Source organism: Carica papaya, chromosome 3 (assembly GCF_054855325.1).
Source record: "Carica papaya isolate Zhongbai chromosome 3, ASM5485532v1, whole genome shotgun sequence".
NCBI classification, from domain to species: Eukaryota; Viridiplantae; Streptophyta; class Magnoliopsida; order Brassicales; family Caricaceae; genus Carica; species Carica papaya.
The window spans coordinates 15,292,791-15,318,631 of NC_142311.1; the positions used below are offsets into that span (position 1 = coordinate 15,292,791).

The 25,841-nt window shown below is 36.0% G+C and overlaps 1 long non-coding RNA gene across 1 annotated transcript; it reads right to left on the reverse strand.

Moving 5' to 3' along the window:
- Positions 1–14,595: 14,595 nt before the first annotated feature.
- On the reverse strand, positions 14,596–16,266 carry LOC148266746 (uncharacterized). Its single transcript, XR_015817858.1, has 2 exons — positions 15,426–16,266; positions 14,596–15,344 (listed from the first exon to the last, which is right to left on the reverse strand). It is a non-coding gene; the product is annotated as an uncharacterized LOC148266746 (long non-coding RNA).
- Between the last annotated feature and the right edge of the window lie 9,575 nt (positions 16,267–25,841).

Genomic DNA, 25,841 nt, shown 5'->3' on the forward strand with positions numbered 1-25,841 from the left:
TACAGTATCAGTTTTTCAGTCATTCAACCCATGATTAATAAAAACGTAGTATATGCACACAAATCTGTAAAATGAACACATCAAACCTCATTTTGCATTTAAAGCTGTAAACATGCCAAATAATAGTAAATCACCAATCACACTAGACTCGGGCTCCATTAGCAACCTTAAGCAATTTCACACATGCGTTAATTCAAGAAATACCGTTTTATCATTTTGAACTTTAATACCGTGATAGGAAATAGGGTGAGGGGTCCTTACTTGTTTTCGAGATCCGAATACGATTCACAATGCGCCTGCAGGCTGTCCCTAATTTTCCCTGAATTTTTCCCGGGAAACTGAAACACACTAACAGTACCTGCACGTGTTCCAAAAAAAATCCAAATTAGGCCCAGGGCCTCCTTCGGCCCAAATCGCAACTCCGGCACGGCGGCTCCGCCGTGCTCCGGCGACGGCGCCGCCGCTGGCGGCGGCGAGTCGCCTCGGGTTGGCTGTTTTCGGCCGTTTTCGGCCGAATTCGGCCACGCTCGCATTGGTCCTTGTCAGAAAACAACCCTAGGGCCCTCGGGGGGCAAAAAAATCACGGAAAAACGGAGCTTACCGGCGGCGGCGCTCTCGGGTGCAGCGGCTTTCCGGTGAGGTTCGTGTTTTGGTGATTCGACTCCGGTCAACCTGTAGAGAAAAGAATGGTGATCACGGTGATATAAAAATTGCATCGAACGGAGGCCGGGAAGGGCCTCGTTGGAGGCAAAAACCGAGAGGGGGCGCGGCGGCGCCGCTGGGCTTCGGCCGCGTATTCCGGCCGTTTGGCCGGGATTTTGGCCTCGATTTGGCCATAGGAGGAATCAGCGGGGAAAAACGAGTCGGGGGTATGAAATTTACCTCAATCGGCGGTCGGAAATTTCCCCGGTGCGGCGACGAGTGGCGGCGGGTGGCGGCGGTCGGCCTCTGGTTCGTCTTCTCCGGCGAGCGGCTGGCGGCTAGGGTTTTTGGTCTGGTGTGGAGGTTCTATTTATAACCCCTTGCCTTTTGATCACAGCCGTTCGTTTCGTTTTAATCTGGGCCGTTCGTTTTTGATTGAATCTGGGCCGTCCGTGCGTTTGAATCTGGGCCGTCCGATCGCGTGATTGATCTGGGCCGTCGGATCGCACCCACGCGGATCGCCAACGTGGCTCCTTTCGGAGTGACGCGATCTTGCCACGTGGCAGGCCCTGGTTGGCCGGGACTGCTGACCGGGCCTGCTGACGTGGCTGCTGACGTGGCCCCCCCCTTTTTTTTTTTTTTTTTTTTTTTTTTTCCTCCTCCTTTCCGGGTGCTACATATGAGTTTCAATTACATACATATACTGAGGCCAGAAGTGGTTACAATTATAAAATCAAAACACAAAAGAATATCACTTTTTTCACTATGCTATTGGACTCATCAGAGTATGGGAACAGTCATGCACTCAAGTTTTGTGGATCTACGGAATCCTCATAGACTTCCAATGGTAGGTCAGCTTACGATTCCTCATTTTCTTTTTCATCTAGAGGGGTATGCAAAGAGTGAGTTCTATATACTTAGTAAGAAAAATTGTATTTAAATAATATCGTAAGATTTTAAAGGTGAATTATTCTAGCATAAATACTTACCATTTGCCTACTTCGTAGACCTATCTTAGATTATGAAAATAATTTATTCATTAGAAAAATAGTACGTAAATATAATCAAACAAACATACTTCATGCTGGATATCATGTTAGATAATAGAGAAAATTAAATAAATCACGAAATGCTCAGATTTTTATATAATGTTTTGCGAAATTATTACAACTTCCATCTCTGAAGGCATATACAGATTTTCAACTACCCATGTGGAATGACCAGATCAGATACAGATAACGACAATTTGCTCAGACACAATTCCGGCTAGCCAAATCGTAGTACGATCTACGACTACGGTCGTACTAACCATAGTGGTCCTATCAAATATTTACAGTCACGACAGTAGTTAGCCAAATGTGACCCCTAACATATATTCACGTCATCACTCTCGTCAGAGGGTACTCCGCCATCCATAGGGAGCGGCGGTCCTTTTACGTCTTTTCATACCAAATGGGGTAGGGGGACACAGATACCCCCGATGAGGCTAGGGGAACAGATATCCCTTAGAGATAAAAAATCTAATGAGACATTTAATGCATCATGCATGTTAATACAGATAGATACTTCGGACCATTCATGCTTCATTCTAGTTTTTTTTGTTTTTTTTTATCTTTTCAGATAACAATATCGAGTTCATATTATTTTTTTATTACACATAATACATCAAATGTCTATAACTCACGTAACATGCTTGAAAAAAAGAACAGTTCAACTTATAAGACTTACAAATACACAAGCACGCAAAACGATAAAAGTCATAATTATCATAATTTTTCTACAAATACTTCTTAAGACGTCGAAAAAAATACAAAATTTCTTACCAAAATTTTGGTATTTCCTCCTTCATCGTTCTTCTTTTCTTTTCCACTTTCTCTCTCTAAATCACTTTCTCTCTCTAAGTTTTGAAAAATAGAAGAATGAAAGTGTGGGGAAGAGTGGGAAGGGAAGACCTATTTATACAAATTTAAAACCGTTGGATTTACACCAAGTGGCAAAATTTAGTGAAGAGAGAAAAGAAAAAGATACTTGGTATGAAAAACAAAGAGGCCTCCTCCGCTAGCGGCAACGGTGTGCTGCCCGAGTTGGCAGTGACCCGCTCAGCGTGCTGCAGGCTAGCCTACAAGCGCACAGGCCTCCTGCTGTGCGTGCAGGGCCTAGGCGCGTTGGGCACTGCATGCACAGGCCAAATGCGCGTAGGCACCAGGCGCAAAGGGGCCTATCCACGCAAGCTTACTGTGCAAACGGCGTGTGCACAGTGTGCAGCGCCTTTTCGCGTGTGAGGTGACGCGCGGCCAGTGCGTCTGCTGTGCGCGCGTGCACAAGCATCCCACGCGGGTTACTGTCCTTGCCCACGGGATTTTTCCCATTCGTTGTTTTTTCGAATTTCTAATTTTTTTCTAAATAAATAAATAACATAAATGAAATTGAATTAGAAATTAAAAAATAATAATTAAAAATCGGCAAGATTCACGATTTACGATAAATAATATGTGAAGTAAATTAAATGAGTTCAATGCAGTATTAAGGGCCGAATAAATAAGGATTTTCAAATTAATTAAGCATAGCGATGGGCAGGGTGTTACCAGTACTAAGAGTAGTAATAAGCCAATTCTTGAGTTCTTTAAAGTTGTTCCCACAATCATTACTCCATTCAAACTTAACATCTTTTGTGGTAAGTTGAGTAAGAGGAGCTGCAATTTTTGAAAACCCTTCAATGAATCTACAGTAATATGCTATTAATCCTAGGAAACTTTGAATCTCAGTAACAGTGGTGGGGTGTTTTCAATTTACTATGGCTTCAATTTTGGAAGGATCTATAGTTACCCCATATTTAGAAACCACATGCTTAAGAAAGAAGATTTACTCGAGCCAGAATTCAAATTTGCTCAACTTAGCATACAATTTCTCTCTTTTGAGGATCCCTAATAAACACCTCAAGTGTTCAGCTTGTTCATCATTGCTTTTGGAATAAACTAAAATGTTATCGATGAACACAATGATGAATTTATCTAGATATGCTCTGAATACCCAGTTCATCAAATTCATAAATACAACTGGTGTAATAGTTAGTCCAAAAGGTAGGACTCAGAATTCATAATGGCCATATTTTATTCGAAATGCAATCTTCAGAATATCCTCCGCCTTGATTTTTATCTGGTGATAGCTAGACCTCAAATCAAAATTAGAAAATATGTTTGCACACTGTAATTGATCAAAGATATCACTGATCCTCAACAAATGATACTTATTCTTAATGGTGATTTGGTTGAGTCACATCTTTTTCTTTTGTAAATAAGACAAATGCACCCTAAGAGAAATACTGAGGCGAATGAATCCCTTGTCTAGGAGTTCTTGCAATTGTTCCTGTAATTCTTCCAACTTAGCCCTTCCCATTGGTAAAGGGTGATAGAAATTAGTTGAGTGTCCAACAAAAAATCAATGGAGAATTCAATCTCACGATCTAGTGGTAATCCTGATAGATCTTTAGGAAATACATCATAAAATTCTTGGACCACTAGTATTTTTGAAGAGTAACCTCTTTATGATTTTTACCTAACATATCAGTTCTCCAAATATTAGATTTGCTATCAATAAAGATTAATTTGCTTTATTGTTTAAATTCAGGTATTAATAGTTATTAATAACATAAATAAATTAAGAAGTAAAAACTTCTTCATTAGGAAATTTGAATATAATCTTTTTGCCGTAGTAGTTTACATTTACATTGTAGGCTACTAGTCAGTCCATCTTTAAAATTACATCAAAATCTTTCCTTCCTAAAAGCATTAAATTTACCTGTAAGTTTTTTTCTTTCTATCTCAATTATACAAGATTTATATGTGAGATTTGAAGTCAAAACATCGTTAGCAGGTGTTGCAACCATTAAAACTTTGTCCAGGAAAACATGCGTAACATTCAAAAGAGGTGCAAAAATGGGTGATTTGAATGAGTGCATGGATCTAGAATCAATTAATACATATACAGGATTCTTAATGATGAGATATATATCTTGAATTATTTCTAGATTAGCTTCTGCATCAAGTGTTGTGAGATTGTACACTCTGCTCTAGGTTGCTAATACAGTATGCCACTTAAGAATTAGACACTCACGGATCTTGCATTAGGTGCTCTAATGCTTGAAACATGCATTGGTGGTGTGGTAGTAGGCTTGATTACCATGATTCTTACGATAATAAAGACACCCTGATGGTTTTTTTTACAACTGAAGCTCAGATAAGTTGAGCTTGAGTTATTTTGAGTCTAATGTCTTATGAAACAAAAGCAGGGTATGCATTTTTCTTGGGTATAGTAACTCTGGAACCGCGTGTAGAGGGTGTAGAACTTTTTGTCAGTCCCTCTTTGACTTAAGCTTTTTTCTGTCGGAGTCTAGAAATTATTAATCTCAAAAATCAAACCCTCTTAAAACCTGCGAGCTTTTTTGCCCTCATCAATCATTACCTCTGGAGCATATCTACCAAGCTCAAGGAACTTCTCTACATACTCAACTGTGGTTATGCTTTCCTACTTCAAGTTAGAGAACTCCTTCTCATTCTTGTGACGGATGAAATCTAAAAAGTGTCTGGCATTGAAAGCTTCTAGGAAACTTTCCCAGGTAATAGGAGTGTGCAAAGCTGCATGCTTTTAATTCCCACCATCTTTAGGCTTTACCTTTTAGCATGAAGGTTGCTAGGATCAACTTTGGCTCAGTTGTGCCCTCAACACTCAGAATACCTTTTTTATAGCCTCGATCCATTGTTCTATTATTACAGATTTCTCCCTCTAGTAAAGGTTGATGGACCGAGCCTTTTGAACTTCTCAATATTGTTGGTGTCTATTTAAAAAGGTGCTGGAATAGGTGGGAGTGGATCACGAAGAGTAACAGGATGATAAGTAGCAGGAGGTAGTTGTGGTGTCCCTCCCTGTACCCACCTGTTGCCCTGTCTTTCATCAAATGGAGGAGCCAATTGAACTCCTCCCTAATGGGACCATCATGAGGAGGTCATTTAACTAGAGGTCTTCCTCTTCTAATTTTTATCTGCCTACAGTTAGAAACTACTATTTATAATATTTAAACATAGTTATGATAGCTATTTTTGATGTTTTTCGAATCATATGAATTTATATTTTAGACTCTAGAACCTCATGTACTAGGGACGGTCTTAGGATCGTATTGCTAAATATCACTTGTGATGACATGTCCCTCACTGAGGGGTTACAGATGTCATCTACTAACTTAAAAAATTAATCATTAATACAACACATATATTACATTAAAGATCAAAATCTTCTATCCCTTGTGACATATTATAATACTATTTATAATAGAATGAGGTTCAAAAGATATAATCAAAATAAATTATAACAATACCCATTAAGTACATAATATCTAATTCCGACTTGACTTTACTTGTTGTCCTTTACTAATCTGGTTCTAGCTCTAGATCCTCTTGATCTAAAAAATTGTCATAGTGAATTTGGGTGAGCTTCAACTTGCTCAATAACTATAAGAAGTAATCTACACCTTAGGCATGCAAACAAACAATTCATACATTCACTTAAAGATGTAACTTTTTTAAAATCTTTGTTAGAAAGCAATAAAATGAGATGACAAAATTTTAATTTAATTTCTCTTTCTTTTTATTCTAAATTTCTTATTCATACTTTCACTCAAAGATGTAACTTTTTTTAAATCTTTGTTAGAAAGCAATAAAATGAGATGACAAAATTTTAATTTAATTTCTCTTTCTTTTTATTCTAAATTTCCAATTCATATTAATTTCTCTTTCTTTTTATTCTAAATTTCTTATTCATACTTTCACTCAAAGATGTAACTTTTTTTAAATCTTTGTTAGAAAGCAATAAAATGAGATGACAAAATTTTAATTTAATTTCTCTTTCTTTTTATTCTAAATTTCCAATTCATACTATTTGAATTTGCATTTTTATTACAATAATTAAATTTTTTCCTTCTCTCTTATTTTCATTTACTTTAAATTCCATTAGTCTTTTCTCACCTCTTTGCTTTTGACCCACTTTACTCTTTAGCTTATTTTTGCAGACACATCAAATTCACATCACAATTTCTAAAATACCTTCTTATTTTCATACACATCTTTTGAAAATTAAATAAACACAATTATTTTAGAATTTAAATTTTACTATTTTTATTTAGTAGTTTTTTGATAACTTGAAAATTTCTCTGAGTTAATTTCTTATATTTGATATATTTAATTTAGTTTTACATGTGTTTGAAAATATATAATAAAGTTAAGGACATAGTTTAGAGTCAAACGGAAAAATGATAGATAAAGATGAAGGAGTTAGAATAAGCATGAAGAGTCATGAGAAAATGTGAAAATCTTTTAAATGAAGTGGTATAATGAAAAGTAGTAACTATTAGATAAAATGATATAACGGAAAATAACAACTTTTAAATGAAGTGACATATGAAAAGTGGCAACTTTTTAGATGAATTGGCATGTAAAAAGGCTTTTTATATAAAACAACATGTAAAAAGTGATAATTTTTTAGATGAAGTAGCATGTAAAAAGATCTTTTACATAAAACGGCATGTAAAGAATGATAACCTTTTAAGTGAAGTGACATAATAAAATATGACAACTTTTAGTTCAAATAATAAGACGGAATGGTAGCAACCTTTCCCTCGTGGCTCCCCACTCCTATAAATAGGGATATGAGAAAGAAGGAAGAGATATTCCGGATGAGAGAAAAATAATAAAAACCATAGAGGTGAATGAAGAAAATGGAGTACGAAGTGTGTGATATTTGAAAATATTTTGAGATTTTAGATAAAAAACTTGAGAAAATTCTACTAAATATGTGAGAGCAAAGAAAGAAAAAGAGAAGAAGAATAAGGATAACGATCAAAAGAAAATTATAAACCATTATAAATGTAAGATTTTTCTTAAGTTTTGAAGTTCAATTTCTCTTTGATTTATGGGATTAGTTTTTGAGTATTGTGCTAGATATTCTGAGTCAGAAAAGTGACCAAAAATTATCCCAAAATTCTACCAAAATTTTTGGAGGAAAAAATCATAAATAAAGCCGAAAATCTACCAGAATTAAGACTACGACTGCTAAGGACCTAAGGTAAGTAGATATTATGAATTCGTAACCTACGTAGTTTTGAATTATTTTACGTATTTTTAGTATAAAAATATGCACGTGTTTTATTTATCTTCTATATTTGCTAAGTATTTGGTAAAGTTTTACTTCGATATAAGTATTATTTCTGTAATACCCTAAGTATTATTTATAAATATAATTTCTTAATTTTTTAATTTTTAATTTTAATTTAGAGTAAAAAAGGAAGTAAAATTGATAGATGATTAAATTAAAAATAATTTTGGGAAAAATGAGTAAAAATTTGGGTTCTGAAAGTATTTTTAAAAGAAAAATCAGAAATCGGGAGTCAAAATGCAATTTAAAGAAGTTTTGCCACATAGGATGTCCAGTCAACAGCCCCAACGAATCAGGATGCGCCACGTGGCAGTGAAAGCTGACACGGTGCCATGCGGGAGGCCATGCAGGCGATTCGTGTGCCCGCGATTGAACGATTTAGATCCGTTTCCACGCGCACGAACGGCCCATATGCGTTCCCTCCTCAAACGCGATCAAACGATCAGATTTGAACACAATCGGACGGTCCAGATTAGATCGCGATGAACGGTCTAGATTCACTCCCTATTTAATCGTGATCGGATGATTCAGATCAAATGCAATAGACGGCCCAGATCAAAAGTGAACGGATATAAATAACCCCATCCACACTAAATCTAACGACACCGAAAATCCAAAAGAAAATATATAATAATTTAAGTGCGGAAACGAAATAAAAGGTTAAGCTTTACATCCCTTACATAATAACTTAAAAGTAATAAACAAATATTACAGAATGAATTCTCTGAAAGAAACACGAGAAATAAGAAAAGTAATAGAAAATAGAAAGTATCTAGCATCTACTCGTAATTTTCCTGCGGATGGGGCTCTAGAACCAGATCCTCTTGAACTGAAATGGTTAAATAAAGGATGATCTACACTAGCCTAGTAAGGATATCACACTATATCACCTGCACAGAAGTAAAGGTTGGTATAAAATTAAAATAATTAATGGAGTACTAAATTTAGTAAATTCGTTTATCAATCATAAAATCATTTACTGTTCACTTACCATAGTGGAATTTATGAAACCAACCTATAGAGATAATAATACCATACATATCATAATTTTATGAACAATCAACAACATAGAACATATCATAGATTCATATCCATTAATAATAAACCAAATCATAACTGTTTCTCATTTTACCAACCTATTAGTATCCATGGGGATTCATAGAGATGTTCCCACTACACGTAAACCCTTTCCTTTAACAATCTCAATTATAGGGTCGTTCCCATACCCGGTCCGATATGAGCGCCAATACATTAAACCTCAATACCTCGTTCGGTATGAAGGTGAAGCGGGTCGTCCCCATACTCTGTCTGGTATGAGTGCCAAATTACCAAGTCTCCATACCCTGTCCGGTATGAGACAACATTCACGATAGAGTTCTCCATGTACCTGGTCCGTTCACCATCTCCCAGGATATCTAGTAAGGCTGTCATTCCATCTATTTATTTGATCACACCCCTTTCCTATTTTCCTTTAGTCTCCATTACCAAATCAAACATAATCACATAAACAAATAAACATGCATTCGGTAATGCAATCATGTCTCAAATTCCAAATCAAACAATGGTCAGGTAAGACAATAATACATGCATTTAAACCATACAATAGATAAATCAGATACTATCATGCTTTTAGACTGTAAAATAAATCAACAGAGAACAATGTCCGGTTCGGGCTCCATTAGCAATCCGTAATTAGTTATGCACATCTATTTAATTTGTACAAAATACCGTATTATTATTTATTTAAACTTCAATTCTATGATAGGAAATAGGGTGAGGGGTCCTTACTCGATTTGACACCGAAAAGTTAAATGGTTTATTGCACCTACGGGCGGTCCCTGGGTTCCCTAAATTTTTCTCCGAGAATTAAAACACGCTTATAGTACCTACAAATGTTCCAAATAAACCCAAAATCAGTCCAAGGGCTCGCTCGGCCAATTTCGAAAATCCGGCACGGTGGCTTCGCCAAGCTCTGGCGATGGTGTCGCCGTCCGCGCGGTGGTCCACCTTAGGTCGGCCGTTTTCAGTCGTTTTTTATCGAATTCTGCCGATTTTGCATCGAATCCTGCGAGCACACACACTAAAGGGCCTCGGTGGGCCGAAAAAATACGAAAAATCAAAACTCACCGGCGGTGGGGCTCTCTGATGTGATTGCTCTCTGATGCGATTGCTCTCTGGCTCACGTTGCAGTTGGGTGTTTCGCTTCGGTCAACCTGTAGAGAACAAAACGGTGATCACAACGGTAAAAAAATTATGCAAAACGGGAATCGATAAGGGCCTCATCGGAGGTGGTTTGTGAAATTCCCCGCGGAGGCGGTGCCGGACTTCGTCGGTGTTTTCCGACCAATTGGCTGGTTCTTTCACTCTGATTTGCCCATGGGTGGGTTTAAAATTAAATTTTGTGCAAAAAAAAAAACTTTTTACCATTTTTGGCAGTCGGAAAGGGTCCTGGTGCGGCAGCGGGTGGCGGGGTCGGCTCCCCGACGGATGGGTTGTATTCTCCGACAAGGGGTTCTGGCAGCTAGGGTTAGGGTTTGGGTGCGGATTGGGTTATTTATACCCATCTGCTTTTGATCTAGGTCATCCATTGCATTTAATCTGGACCGTCCGATCGCAATTAAATAAGAAGTGAATCTGGGCCGTTCATTGTGATCTAATCTGGGCCGTCCTTGCGCGATTCACTCTGGGCCATCCGTGCGAGTGGGAACGAACCTCAGCCATTCGATCGCACGCACGCGAATCGCCCACGTGGCCTTCCACGTCAGCACATCTGCTAGTTGGCGCGTTCTGCTTGGTGGGGACTACTGACCGGGTGTCCGACGTGGTGTAATTTTTTAAAATTATGTTTTGACCTCCGGTTTCTGATTTTTCTTTCAAAAATACCCCCCGAACCCAATTTTCACTCCCTTTTTTCAAAATTATTTTTAATTTAATCCTTAATAAATTTTTACCCCTTTTTTTCATTAAATTAAAATAAAATATAATATAATAAAATAAATTGAATAAATAAATAATTATATTTATTAATTAAAAATGGAAAAAAAAAGTTTTGGTTGGTGTTACACTAAACCCTAACCCTAGCCGCCAGACTCCCTCGCCGGAGAAGAAGACCCAGCCGTCGAGAAGGAGACTGCCGCCACTCGCTGCCGCGTCGGATCCCTTTCCGACTGCCAAAAGAAGTAAACATTTTCTCATTTGCTCAGAATTTAATTTTAAACACACCCATACTAAATTAGAGCAAAAAAATTGGCCGATTGGCAGAAAAATGTGGGCAAAAAACGGCGCTGCCGCTGCAGAGAATTCCACAAAACACCTCCGATGAGACACTTCCCGATTCCCGTTCTACGTAATTTTTCTACTGTTGTGATCACCGTTTTCTTCTCTACAGATTGACCAGAGCAAAACACTCAACCGCAACGTGAGCCGGAGGAGCCGACGCACCGAGAGTCTTGTCGCCGGTAAGTTTTAGTTTTTATGTTCTTTCGGCCAACCAAGAACCCTTAACATATTTTCTCGGAGGGATTGATGCAAAATCGGCCGAATTTGGCTGAAAAAGATCAAAAACAGCTGACCCGAGGCAAACCACTGTCGCGGGCGGCGGCGCTATCACCGGAGCAATATAGAGCCGCCGTGCTGAAATTTTGAAATTGGCCAAAATGGGTCCTGAGACTGATTTAGGGTTTGTTTGGGACATTTTTAGGTACCTATAGTACGTTTTGATTCCCGAAAAAAAATTTAGGAAACCTGAGAACCGCTAGTGAGCGCAGTCAACAGTTTAGCCTTTCGGACATCAAATTGAGTAAGAATCCCTCACCCTATGCTCTGTTATAGAATTGAAGTCTAATTAACAATAAATACGATATTTTGTACAATTTAAAAAATGTTCATAATTAATTACGGATTGCTAATGGAGCCAGAACCAGAAATTATTCTCTATTGATTCTGTTGATTATTTTTATAGTTTAAATGCATAATAGTACCGTATTAATTTATTTTATAACTTTGAATGTATGTATGTTGTTTTACGTATTTACGGTTAAATTAAAAAAATTGAGGTTTTAGGTAAACGGAAAACTTGTGTGATTAAGTGACTGGATGAAACGGCAACCTTACTAGACATCCTGGGATATGGTGATGGACCGGATACATAAGAAACCCTACCGTGAACATGTCTCATACCAGACGGGGTATAGAGACTTGGTAACTTGGCTCTCATATAGGATGGGGTATGGGAACGACTTATTTCACCCTCATACCGGACGGGATATTGAGGTTTGGTAATTTGGCGCTCATACCGGATGGGATATGGGGACGACCCATAATTGAGAATGTTAAAGGAAAAGTTCACGCGTAACAGAGACATCCCTATGAATCCCCATAGATACGAGGAGGCTAGTGGAAAAAGGGCAATTGTTGTTTGATGATTTGAATATGAAAATATAATATGTGTTATGTTGCCAATTATCTACGGAATCATGATATATATAATGTTATTATTTTCTATGAGTTGTTTTCTATAAATCTTACTACGGTAAGTGGATGGTAAATGGTTTTATTATTGATAAATGAATTTGATTAATTTAGTGCTCTATTAGTTGTTTTTTTTTTATTTTTTCTACCAACCTTCATTTCTGTGTCGGTGATATAGTGTGATATTATTACTGGGATAGTGTTGCTCATCACTTATTTAACCATTTAAGATCAAGAGGATCAGAATCCAGAGCCCGATCCGCAGGAGAGTTGCGAGTAAAATGCTAGTTTTCTTTATTTTCCGTTCATTTCCTTATTTCTTTGTATTTTTTTGAAAAATGTGAATTTCGGAATACTAATTGGTACTTTAAGTTATTGTGTAAGGAATGTAAACCTTGAACCTTTATTTCACTTCCGTACTTTAATTATCATTTATTTCCTTTGAATATTTCAAGGGTCACTATAATTTTGCTTTATATTTTTAAAATGTGATTTTGATACGTGTGCATCACTCATTATGGAAAGAAGTTATTTTGAAAGCATCTGCATTATACTAGACTTCAATCTAGCCATACATAACCATTTCATATTCGAGTGTATTAGCAAAGTGATAAGTGTGTACCCATAAATAACCATTTCGTATTTGAGTGTATGGAGAAACAGTCTGATCTGCGTACTTTAACTGTTCTGTGTTCATAAGGTAACAATATTTTAAAGTACTCATATATGTCATTCTGTATTCGAGTACATAGAGAACTAGTGATAAATATCTGTGTCTATGCATAATGTATGGTAATTAATTGATCCTTCATAATAGTGATGAAGCATACAATATGAATCTGTTTTCTGATTTGTACGTTCGTCTTCTGATTCGTATCTGTTTTGGAAAAGATTATATGATATATGTTTTGTTGTATGTAAAGAAACTATATATTGTATGTACTATGTTGTGATTTCATAATATTGCTTATTAGGATATTTTATCTCATCCTCTATTACCATCAATATACTGAAGATATCACTGCAGAGTGAGCGGTGATACGAATGAAATTTCTGAAGTTTAGACTGTAATATTAAGGTTACTGTTTCTTATTTTTATTTAATAATGTAAGTAATAAAATTTAAAGTCTTGTACATATATTTATATTTTATATTTAAGGAATATAACGTTTCTGTAATTTTTTTATTATTAATAAAATTAAGTTATTTTACTTAACTCGAGTTTATATGATTTAAAAAAATAGGCTCCCGTTATTACCCTATAAGACGGGGTATGGTCTGTAACAAATTTTATTTCTAATACTTAAAAATTTTCTTTTATTATCATAAACGTTTCATCATGCTATGCCATTAACAGAACCGGTACCATTATGGAATTTGCATTCCTACTACTACATGGGCAGGAGCACATAACACATGCATCAAATTGGTCATAACATTACATCGGTAGGTGACTTATATCACATAGACACATCCCATCAACGTCAGGACTAGGCTTTCTATCCACCCATGGGTAGGGTTCACCACCCTCGAATTTCAACCATATTAGCCAAAACAAATTTCTAAATATTTTAACTCTCCAAGTTTCTTTTTCTTTTCTTTTATTTATTTCTTATTAACGAATTGCTATATTACTACTATCTATTACTTATTTATTTTCTTTCTCAAGATCTTAGACTTATTTAATTATTTCACTAATTTTCTCTTATCTCAAAATCTTTTTCTCTGTTTTTAATTCAATCATCCAATTTAATTTTCATTATTTTGTCTAATTAATTAATTTTGTATTTCTTTATTTGTTACTTCCTTTTTAATTCAATCATCCAATTTAATTTCATCATTTTATTTAATTAATTAATTGTGTATTTATTTATTTCTTACTTCTCTATTTACTTAAATTTCCCTAATATCTTATTAAAATTATTTATTTATTTTCATTTTAAATCATACCCTTACTTATCCCTTCATTCAGATAGCTAATGAACTAATTAACTTTCTTCATTTTCTACACCATTTAATTATTTTGCTTACTCACTTATTATCATTCACAATAATCTTTCTAAATATAACTTTTTTCCTTGTTTATTTTTGTTATTGTCATTCTTATTACATTTATTATCATTTTTAGTATTATTATTATTGTTGTTGTTGTTATTATTATTATTGTTATTATTATTATTACTATTATTATTATTCTTTATTCCATTATATTTCTATTTAATTTATTTCTTTTATAAATCCCTTCCCTATTTGTTTATAGTTATTTTAATTTATTTCTCATTTTGCTTCTTAATTTTATTTACTTATTAATTTATAATGTTTCTAAATTAACTCCACATTCACCCTTAACCACATGCACGATTTATAATCATCATTTAATTTTCTTATTTTCCCATTTACTATCAGTCTATCATAGTTAATTTAATCCATATACATATACTCTTTTTTTCATGAAATCAGAGACAAAACAATGCAGCCAAACATTCAAAACAACCCAGCAAGCATATACGTAAGAAAAATGAAACAATTACAGAAAAATCCATTTTTCCGGACCTATCTTGACTGTTCTAACGGCCTGGGTAGTGATCGGAGAGAGTTTTTCAAACCAACTTTTCTTCACCTGTTTAAATCCATGCAGTTTCATGAAGATCTAGCTAGAAACTTAACAAAAAATGATATGAAGGCTTTGTGATGGGTACTAATTATATTTACAGATTCCTTAATGAACGAACTTCGTTTTAAGCCCCCAAAAGTTGTTCTAAAAATCTAAACAAAACCTACATGGTACTATGTGTTATCGGGTTATTACTGAACCCGAGAGTTTCATGCAATTTCCTTGTATGCACATGTTGATTTTAGGGTTAGTTCAGCTACTTACGTGTTCTAATATGTTCAAACTACTCTTAGGACAAACTAATTAATATAAATTGAATGGAAAATAGATTTAATGCATCCTTAAGCTTACTAAGGGGTAATGGGTGGAAGCTGTCTCCTCTCGTTTACTGCATTCAGGTGAAGCTCTTTAAATCCTATAATTAACCTCACTTAGCATCAGAAATGCTTGATGGAATTTAGAAAATTAACGGTTGAAGCAGGAGCGAGAACCTTACCAATTAATGTGGCTGGGTCCCATGGTGAACTGATGAAGTCCCTCGGTTTTCCTGGTTCCATCGGTTTCAGATGCCACCCACACCTGCGGTGGTTACCGCCTCACACCCCCATTAATTTCCCAGTGTGAGGGCTTCCCGATGGCTCATACTCTCTCTGCCCCTCAACTGAGCTCACTGATCTCTCTCTCAAGTCAATTCAATTCGATCGAAGAAAAAAGAAGGCCCATTTAAATAGAGGGCCAAAATAAGGAAAAAATAATATGGGCCGTTCGTTGCCAGGCAACACCTCTTGGCCATCAGATCCGTTTAATTTGAAGGGTAAAATCAATATTTCACTTTGATTTAAGCCGTACGAGGTCTGGGCCATCGATTCTTCATGTTTCTACTTTTCTGCGCACGAATTTGGGCTGTCCGATCTATGCCACAAACGATGGCAACCATTGGTAGCGTGTGTCTCAGCTTTTCCCGCGCGTGAACAGAGATCTTCCGATCCCTGCCACAGGGAATCGAGACTGTTTAAGGTGTGTATCTCTACTTTTAGCGAGCATATCCCGACCATTCAAATGGCATCTTCAGCGGATGACGCTTTGTCCTGGCCGTTCGTGCGGTTTATTTCATTGACGCATGCCTGCATATCATCTAGGCGGCAAACATGGATAGGTCATATCAGATGCGTCAGCCTGACGTCTTCTAACTTGAGAAAATTACAGTTTGGCCCCAAAAACTGTAATTTCCTTTATCTGGATCGCTGGCTTCAAATTCAATTTCAAAAAGACCCCTAAATGTTTTAATTTTAATTCATGTTTAAAAGGGGCTAAAATTTAATTTCTAACTTTTCTACAGGTTTACTTATATATTTAAAGAATAAAAATGCATGAATTAAATTTAAATAGAGGTTTTATTAACTTAATACACAAGAAGTAGCATTTACAAATTCTCACCCCAAAAAATTTGAGTCTCTAAATTAATATATAAGCTATAAGGGTACATTTACCACATTGAATCCTCACGATCTCAAATGGCCTCATTCTAGGAGTGATATTGTCAAAGTACTTTAAGCATTGGAATAGTCTTGCTTATCGATACTTGGTCTTGTTTGCCTAAAATAGTCATTGACACTTCTTTATAGGTTAGGTTTTTTTAATTGGAAGTGCTTCATATTGCAGTACATGGGATAAGTCCAAGTAGTATTTGCATAATATAGACTAAGAATATATTATTACATTGGCTAATTCTGGTGATAGTGTTAGCTTATATATAGAGGTCCCTACTCTAGCTAAAAATTTCAAAAGGTCTAATGAAGCATTGACCAATTTCCCTTTCTTTCCAAATCTCATGATGCTCTCAAGCAGTGAAACTTTCAGAAACATGTGATCACCAACTTCAAACTCTAGATTGCTTCTGCGGTGATTAGCAAAACTCTTCAACCTACTTTGATTGGTCTGAAGGTTTCTCTTGATTAGGGAAACCCTTGAGTTAGTTTCTTCAACCAATTCTGGTCTGATCAATTTTTAATCCCTGATCTCTTCCCAGTATATTGGAGATCTATAGAGTATGTCATAAAGAGTTTCATACAGAGCCATACCAATACTAGACTGAAAATTGTTGTTACGAGTAAACTTTATTAGTGGTAAACGGTCATCCCAGTTTCCTCCCATCTTTAAGATACAAGCCCTAAGCATATCTTATAAAGTCTAGATGGTCCTTTTTAATTGTTCATCTATGTGAGTATGAAAAGCTGATAGTGTAGTGTTTAGAGCATGTTGGAGACTTGTTCAAAATTTGGAAGTAAATCATCTATCTGAAATGACTAATACAGGAATGCCATGAAGTGAAATTACCTCATTGATGTACAACTTGGCTAGCTTGTCTAGTGGATCTATAGTCTTCATAGGTAGAAAATGTGCTAATGTTGTTAGCTTACCCACTATAACCCATATAGCATCATGGTTTGATATGGTTCTAGGTAGTTCCATTACAAAATCCACAGTGATATGCTCCAATTTCTATTTCGGAATATGTAAGAGTTAGAGCAAACCAACTAGTTTTTAGTGTTCAACTTTAATTCTTTGATAAGTGAGACATTTATTAATAAATTCAAAAATATCCTTTATTTCGATACACTAGAATAGAATTGTGTGCTTATTCTAGAATGAGATTCTTTAGGTCCTTATCATTGAGAATACATAATCTACTTCTAAATTTGAGTAAGCCATTATCATGAACACTAAAGTTAGACTTTAAGCCCTCTTTTGTTTTTTTCTTCAAAGTCTACACAGCCGAGTCGATCATTTAAGCATCTTTTATTTTCTGAATCAATACTGGCAGAATTCTCAAGCTAGCTACACACATTCCCTGTTTTTCAGTTCTCCACTGAATTTCCTAAATTGTTTCTAAGGTTTTCCATTTAGAGACCATTACTCTTGCCATCATGTAGAAACTTTTCCGGCTCAGTGCATCGACTACTACATTTTTCTTGCTTTGATGATAAAAGTTGTTACAGTCATAATCTTTTAGGGGATCCATCCATCGCCGTTGGCGCATATTAGGTTCCTCCAGTTTAAAAAGATATTTAAGACTTTTATAATCTTTATAAATCTCAAATGTTTTCCTATACAAATAATGGCGCAAAACTTGAGATAAACATAATAGTAGTCAATTCTAAATTGTGGGTCGGGTAGTTCTGTCCATGGTTCTTCAGTTGTTTTGAGCCATAAGTAATGACTTTACCATTTTGCATTAAAACACATCTTGAACCTTGTTTTGATGTATCAGTGTATTAGTACATAAACCCCATAACCATTAAGTAGAGTTGATACTAAAGCGGTGATAAGTTGGTCCTTGAGTTTTTTAAAGTTGTTCTCACAATCATCACCCTATTCAAACTTAACGTCTTCTCTAGAAAGTTGAGTAAAGGGAGCTGCAATTTTTGAAAATCCATCAACAAATATGCAGTAATATCCTGTTAATCCAAGGAAACTTCAAATCTCAATAACAATGGTGGGGTGTTTCTAATTTACTATGGCTTCAATTTTGGAAGAATTTATAGTTACCCGATCTTTAGAGACCACATGCCCAAGTACAAAAATTTGCTCGAGCTAGAAGTCATATTTGCTCAGTTTAGAATACCGTTTCTCTCTTTAGATGATCCCTAATACACACCTCAAGTGTTTAACATGTTCATCTTTGTTTTTACAATAAATTAGAATGTTATTGATGAACACAATGATGGATTTGTCTACATAGGATCTGAATACCCGGGTTCAGCAAATCTATAAATAAAGCTGGTGCATTAGTTAGTCCAAACGGTAGGACCCAGAATTAGTAATGGTTATACCTCTTTCTAAATGCGGTCTTTAAAATATCCTTCTCCTTGATTTTTATCTTGTGATAGACATACCTAAAATCAGTTTTGGAAAATAAGCTGGCACCCTGTAATTTATTGAAGAGATCATCAATTCTCGATAAAGGATACTTATTCTTGATGTTGACTCAGTTGAGTTCTCTATAATTAATAGATAATCGTTGAGTCCCATCCTTCTTCTTCATAAACAAAAAAGGTGCACCATAAGGAGAAATACTAGGGCGAATGAATACCTTGTCCAAGAGTTCTTGTAGTTGTTTCCATACTTCTTCTAACTCAACGCTTCCAATTCGTTATGGGGTGATAGAAATTGGTTGAGTGGTCAGCAAAAGATAAATGGAGAATTCAATATCGTGATCTAGTGGTAACCCTGGTAGATTTTCAAGAAATATATCAGAAAATTCTTAAGCCACTAGTATTTCTTGAAGAGTACCTCTTTATGATTTTTACTTAACACATCAGTTCTCCAAATATTAGATTTATTATCAATAAAGATCAGTTTATTTTATTGTTTAAATTGAGTACTAACAGTTATTACATAAATAAATTAAAAAGTAAAAGGTTCTTCTTAAGAAATTTCAATGCAACCTTTTTTATGTAACAGTTTATATTTGTATAGTAGGCTGTTAGCCAGTCCATTATTAAAATTACATCAAAATCTTTCATTCCTAAAAGTATTACCTCTAATATTTTTCCTAATATTTCAATTATACAAGATTTACATGTGACATTAGAAGTTAAAACATCATTAAGAGGTGTTGCAACCATTAAACTTTATCCAGGAAAACAGACATAACATTCAAACATGATGCAAGGAACTTCTCTGCATACTCAGCTACAATCATGTTTTCCTGCTTCAAGTTGGAGAACTCTTTCCCCTTTTGTGATGGATGAAGTTTGGAAAGTACTTGGTATTGAAAGCTTCGAGGAAACTTTCTCAAGTAATAGGAGTGGGAAAAACTACATGCTTTAATTCCCACCATTTCTCGACTTCACCTTCTAGCATGAAGGTTGTTGGGATCACCTTTTGTTCAGTAGTGACTCCCAGCACTCGGAATATATTTTCTGTAGCCCCGATCCATTGTTCTGCTATTGTTGGATTGCTCCCTCCTATAAAGGTTAATGAACATAGCCTTTTGAACTTCTCAATATTATTGGCGTCAATTTTAAATGGTGCTGGAGCAGGTGGGAGTGGACCATGGGGAGGTGCAAGACCACAAGGAGGACCATAAATGTCATCTACTAACTCAAAAAATTAGTCATTAATACATCACATATATTACAGTAAAGATCAAAATCATCCATCCCTTTTGACATATTGTAATACTGTTTACAATAAGATAAGGTTTAAAAGATAGAGTTAAAATAAAATACAATAATACCTATTAAGTACATAATATCTAATTCTAACTCAGGTTTTACTTGTTGTCCTTTACTGATTTGGTTCTGGCTCTGGATCCTTTTAATATGAAAAATTGCCACAGTGAATTTGGGTGAGCTTTAACTTGCTCCGTAAGTATAAGAAATAATCCACACCCTAGGCATGCAAACACATAATTCATACACTCACTTAGAGATGTAAACTTTTTTAAATTTCTCAGAAAGTGATAGAACTAGATGACAAAATTTTAATTTAATTTCTCTTTCTTTTTATTCTCAACTTCTAATTCATAGTGTTTGGATTTGCATTTTTTTATTACTGTAACTAAATTTTTTCTCTCTTTTATTTTCATTTACTTTAAATTCCATTATTCTTTTCTCACCTACTTACATTTTACCCACTTTACTCTTTAACTTATTTTTGCAAACACATCAAATTCACATCACAATTTCTAAATTATCTTCTTCTTTTCATACACATCTTATGAAAATTCCATGAGCATAATTATTTAATAATTTAAATTTTAATATTTTTATTTAATAGTTTTATTTCTATTTTTTTTTGCTCTTAAAAATTTTCTTCTATTTTTGTAAATGTTTCATTATGCGATTTTGTTAACAGAACTAGTACCATTATAGAATTTGGATACTCACTAGCACATGGGCAAGGACACATAACACGCATTGAATTGGCCACAACATTACTTCACCAGGTGACTCATATCACATATACACATCCCATCCACATATGCACTAGGCTTTTCATCCATCCATGGGTAGGGTTCACCACTCACCAAAAATCAAATGGGTTTTAAATATTTTAACTCTCAAGTTTCTTTTTCTTTTCTTTTATTTATTTCATATTAACGAATGATATATTACTATTATTTTTTAATTATTTATTTTCTTTCTCAAAATGTTAGTCTTATTTACTTATTTCACTAATTTTCTTGTCTCAAAATCTTCTTCTCTATTTTGTCTAATTAATTAATTTTGTATTTCTTTATCTGTTACTTCCTTTTTAATTCAATCAATCCAACTTAATTTTCATTATTTTGTCTAATTAATTAATTAAGTATTTCTTTATTTGTTACTTCTATGTTAAATTAAATTTTCCTAAATATAATGTTAAAATTATTTATTAATTTTATTTTAGATCATGCCCTTACTTATCCCTTCTTCAAAAGCTAACGTAGTAATTAACTTTCTTCATTATTTTCCACACCATTTAATTATTTTGCCTAATCATCACTCATTATCATTCACAACAATCTTCTTAAATTTTACTTTTTTTCTTGTTTATTTATGTTATTATCATTCTTATTATATTTATTATCATTTTTAGTATTATTGTTATTATTATTATTAATATTTATTCCAATAATCTTTTTATCAAATTTACTTCTTTTATAAATTCCTTCTGATATGATTCTAGTTAGGCCAAAATAAATCCTGGAAGTTCAAACCAACTCCACCCTTAAAGAGGTCGGGAATCCTTACCCAAGAAGCAGTCTAGTAACAACTTGGGTCCTAAATTTTTCTAAAGAGGGACTTAAAACTTGATCTAAGTGCCCAAGGGAGAAGAATTCAAACCACTTGTGCATGGGGCCAAGTACCCGACCAGATGAACACCCAAAGAGCTTCAAACCTTGTGACCAAGTTTGGGTCAAGAAGGGGACAAACTTGGAGGCCGAAAAGTTGCCAAAAGAAAGGTCTAAGCTAGATCCAACCAGGCTTGGAGATACAAAGCAAGATAAAAGAATGGGCTTGAGGCCCATGAGAGAACTGTTGGGCTTGAAGAATTGCAAAGAGAGACACATGATATGTAATACCCGGAAATAATTTAAAAAAATTAAAATTAATATATAGAAATATAAATTTTTATTTTATAAATTTTTATTTAATGTAAAATTAGGAAAAACATAGGTGGATGATGAAATTAAAAATAATTTTGGGAAAAAAGGGTGAAATCTGGGTTCAGAAGGTATTTTTGAAAGAAAAATCGAAAACTGGGGGTCAAAACACAATTTAAGAAAAATATGCTACGTAAGACCGCCCAATCAGCAACCCCAATGAACCGAAGTGCGCCGCGTGGTAAGGCACGCTAACTCGATGCCGCACGAGAGGCCATGCTGGCAATCCGCGTGCCCGCGATCAGACAGTCTGAAATTATTTCCGCGTGCATTGACGGTCCGGATCTGTTTCTTTTTTAAAGTGATTGTACGGTCTAGATCAAATCACAATGAACGATCCAAATTTATTTTCTCTTTAAACACAATGGACGGTCGAGATCAAACACGATGAATGATCTAGATTAAAGGGAGAGGGGTATAAATATCTCACTTCACACCGAACCCTAACCCTAGCCGCTAGTCCCCCGCTGGAGAAGAAGAACTAGTCGCCGGAGAAAGGAGCTGATCGCCGTCCACCGCAGTGTCGGAGCCACCTTCGACTGCCAAAAAAGGTAAAAATTTTCTTAGTCGCTCAAAATTTAATTTTGAACACCCCCATGGCCAAATCAGAGCAAAATGACCGGAGGATGAGCCATAAATCGCAGGTAAAGTGTGGCCCGACACCGCAGAAAAAATCAAAAACCACCTCCGATGAGGTCCTTCCCGATTCCCGTTTCGTGTGATTTTTCCACCATTGCATTTATCATTCTATTTCCCACAGGTTGACTGAAGAAAAATACCGAATAGCAAAGGTGAGCTGGCGGAGCTGCCGCACTGAAAAATTACGTCGCCGATAAGTTTTTGTTTTTGTAGTTTTTCGGCTAATCGAGTCCCCTTAACCTGTTTTCTCATAGGGATGAGTATAAAATTGGCCAAAACTAGCTGAAAATGGTCAGTCCGAGGTAAACCACCGTCACAGGCGGCGGTGCCACCGTTGGATCATGGTGGCGCTGGCGTGCCAAAATTCTAAAATTGGCTGAAAAAGTTTTTAATACTGATTTTGAGTTTTTTGGAGTATTTCTAGGTACTTGAAGCGCGTTTTAATCTCCAAGAAAAATTTCAAAAAATCTTAGGACCGTCATTAGACGCAACTGAGAGTTTAGTATTTCGGACACTGATTTGGGTAAGAATCCCTCACCTTATTCCCTGTTATAGAATTAAAATTTAATTATAAATAATACGACATTTATGTAATTTAGAAAACCTCAATAATTAATTACAGGTTACTAATGGAGCTGAAATCGGTTATTTATCACTGTTTATCCTTTTTTAACTTATTGATTGATTTTACAATTTTAAATGCATGATAATACGCTAGAGTTGGTAGGATGATTCATTTGTGTTTTCTTGATGCATGTATTGCTTGTTTTGCATGATTTACAGTTAAATTGTGAAATTAGAAATTAAATGTAAACGAAAAATTGATTTATTAAGTGAATGAATGAATGGTAGCCTTACTGGATATTCTGAAAGATAATGGACGGACTGCGTACATAGGGAAACCTACCGTGAATGTTGCCTCATATCGGACGGGTATCAAGAATTGGTATTTTGGCACTCATACCGGACGGGGTATGGGGACGACCCGTTTTACCCTCATATCGGATGAGGTATTGAGGGATGGTATTTTTGGTACTCATACCAGACGGGGTATGGAGACGACCCGTTAGTTGACAATGTTGAATAAGGGTTCACACGTAATGGGGACATCCCTATGGACCCTCATGGATACCAGCAGGCAGATAAAAAAGGAAAGTTGTTGTTCTGATTAATTGAATATAAAATTATGATGTTGTTTGTGTTATTACATCTATAGGTCAGTTTTTGAAATCTTGCTACGGTAAGTATGTAATAAATGATTTTGTTTATGTTAAATGAATTTACTTAAATTAAGAGCTCCATTAGTTATTTTTATGATTTTTACCAACCTTCATTTCTGTATCAGTGAGTAGTGTGACATTTTTACTAGGCTAGTGTAGCTCACTTTTTCATTAACCATTTCAGATCAAAAGGACAATGATTCAGATCTCGATCCACAAGAGGGTTGCAAATAGGATGGCCAGTTGTTTACTTTCCATTTATTCCTTTGATTTTTTGTTATTCTTTTAGAAGGTTCATTTCCATAGCTCTATTGAGTATTTTAAATTATTGTATAAGGAATGTAAACCCTAACTTTATTATTTCGCTTCCGCATTTACTTTATAATTTATTTTCTTTCAAGTTTCAGGTCGTTACAGTTGGTATTAGAGTCACGTTCCTTAGAACCATTCCTTACACAAAAACTCTAGGAAACACCAAAAAATGAGTTATCACTCAACCATTCCTTGTGAAATGCAGGTACAGATAGATGAAGAGAGGAAGACCCCCACTAAACCGAGCAGTTCGGGAGGGTTCGTTTCGAGAGGATGTTGGCCAATTATTTGAAATGCTGGAGAGGCTCATTGCTGCCCAGAAGGCCCGGGAGGAAAGGAGGGAGCTACCTGAACCTCTCCCGCTACTATAGGTTGAGCCACCCCTGCAGTAGGAGGATCCTGAGCCATCTCGGTATGATTTTGCTCCTTCATAATACCATCTGGCACCACCACAGTATGGTTCGGTGCCCCAACTGTATCACGCGGCACCACCACAGTATAGCTCGGTGCCCCCACCGCATCACTTGGCACCACCACAGTATAATCTGGTGCCTCTACCGTATCATCCAATACCACTACAGCACCATCTGGTCCACCCCCAGCACAATCCAGTCCCTCTTTTACGGGATCCAGTTCCTCCCATGATGGACCCAGACTACATTAAGAGGTATAAAAGACTAAATCCATTTACTTTTACATGGGCATCCTCATTTGAAGAGGCCGAGTACCGGTCAGCTGAGACAGAGAAGGGCTTTACAACTCTTGAGGTGATTCCCGAATAGAGAGTCATATTTGTCGCCTATATGCTGGTGGTAGAGGCAAGCTACTGATGACAACTCAAGTAGGCCACCCTACCCGTTCCAGTCACTTGAGAACAGTTCTTGATGGCCTTCAATGCAGAGTACCTCTAAGAGTATCTCCAACATATGAAGAAAATTGAGTTTGTACACCTAGTCCAAGGTGACATGACTGTATCAGAATATGCCCGAAAGTTCCTAGATAATGGCTGGTATTCCCCTAAGAGCATGATGGATGAAGGCAGAAAGGCAAGAAAGTTCGAGTGGGGTCTCCGTTCTGAGATTAGACAGTAGCTGTATGTGTTCGAGCTCAGTACTTACCCGGTCGTTCTAGCCTAAGCACAGCTAGTGGAGAGAAACCTTCGTATTTTTCCTCCAGCAGTAGGGAACTTCATGCCCTTGGTTTCATACCGTAGACCAGCACCTACTGCACCTGTTCAGCAGAGCAAGAGACCTAGGCCAAGGGCTCAGGCTCTTCCTCATATTTCAACAACATGACGCAGTAGGACTTGCCAACACTGTGGCAAGGGTCATGGGGACCGACCCTACTATCGCATCAATAATACTTGCCGTATATGTGGGAGTGCCCAGCATTACGCGAGAGAGTGCCCCAGAAATCAGAATCAGACCAGATTTTATATCTAGGGCAGGGCTTACAACCTCACTCAGCAAGATGCAAAAGCCAACCCATACGTGATACAGGATACGTACACTATCTGTAATCATCTTGCGCATATTTTGATTGATACTAGTGCCTCACATTCATTTGTTTCACATGCCTTTATACCAAA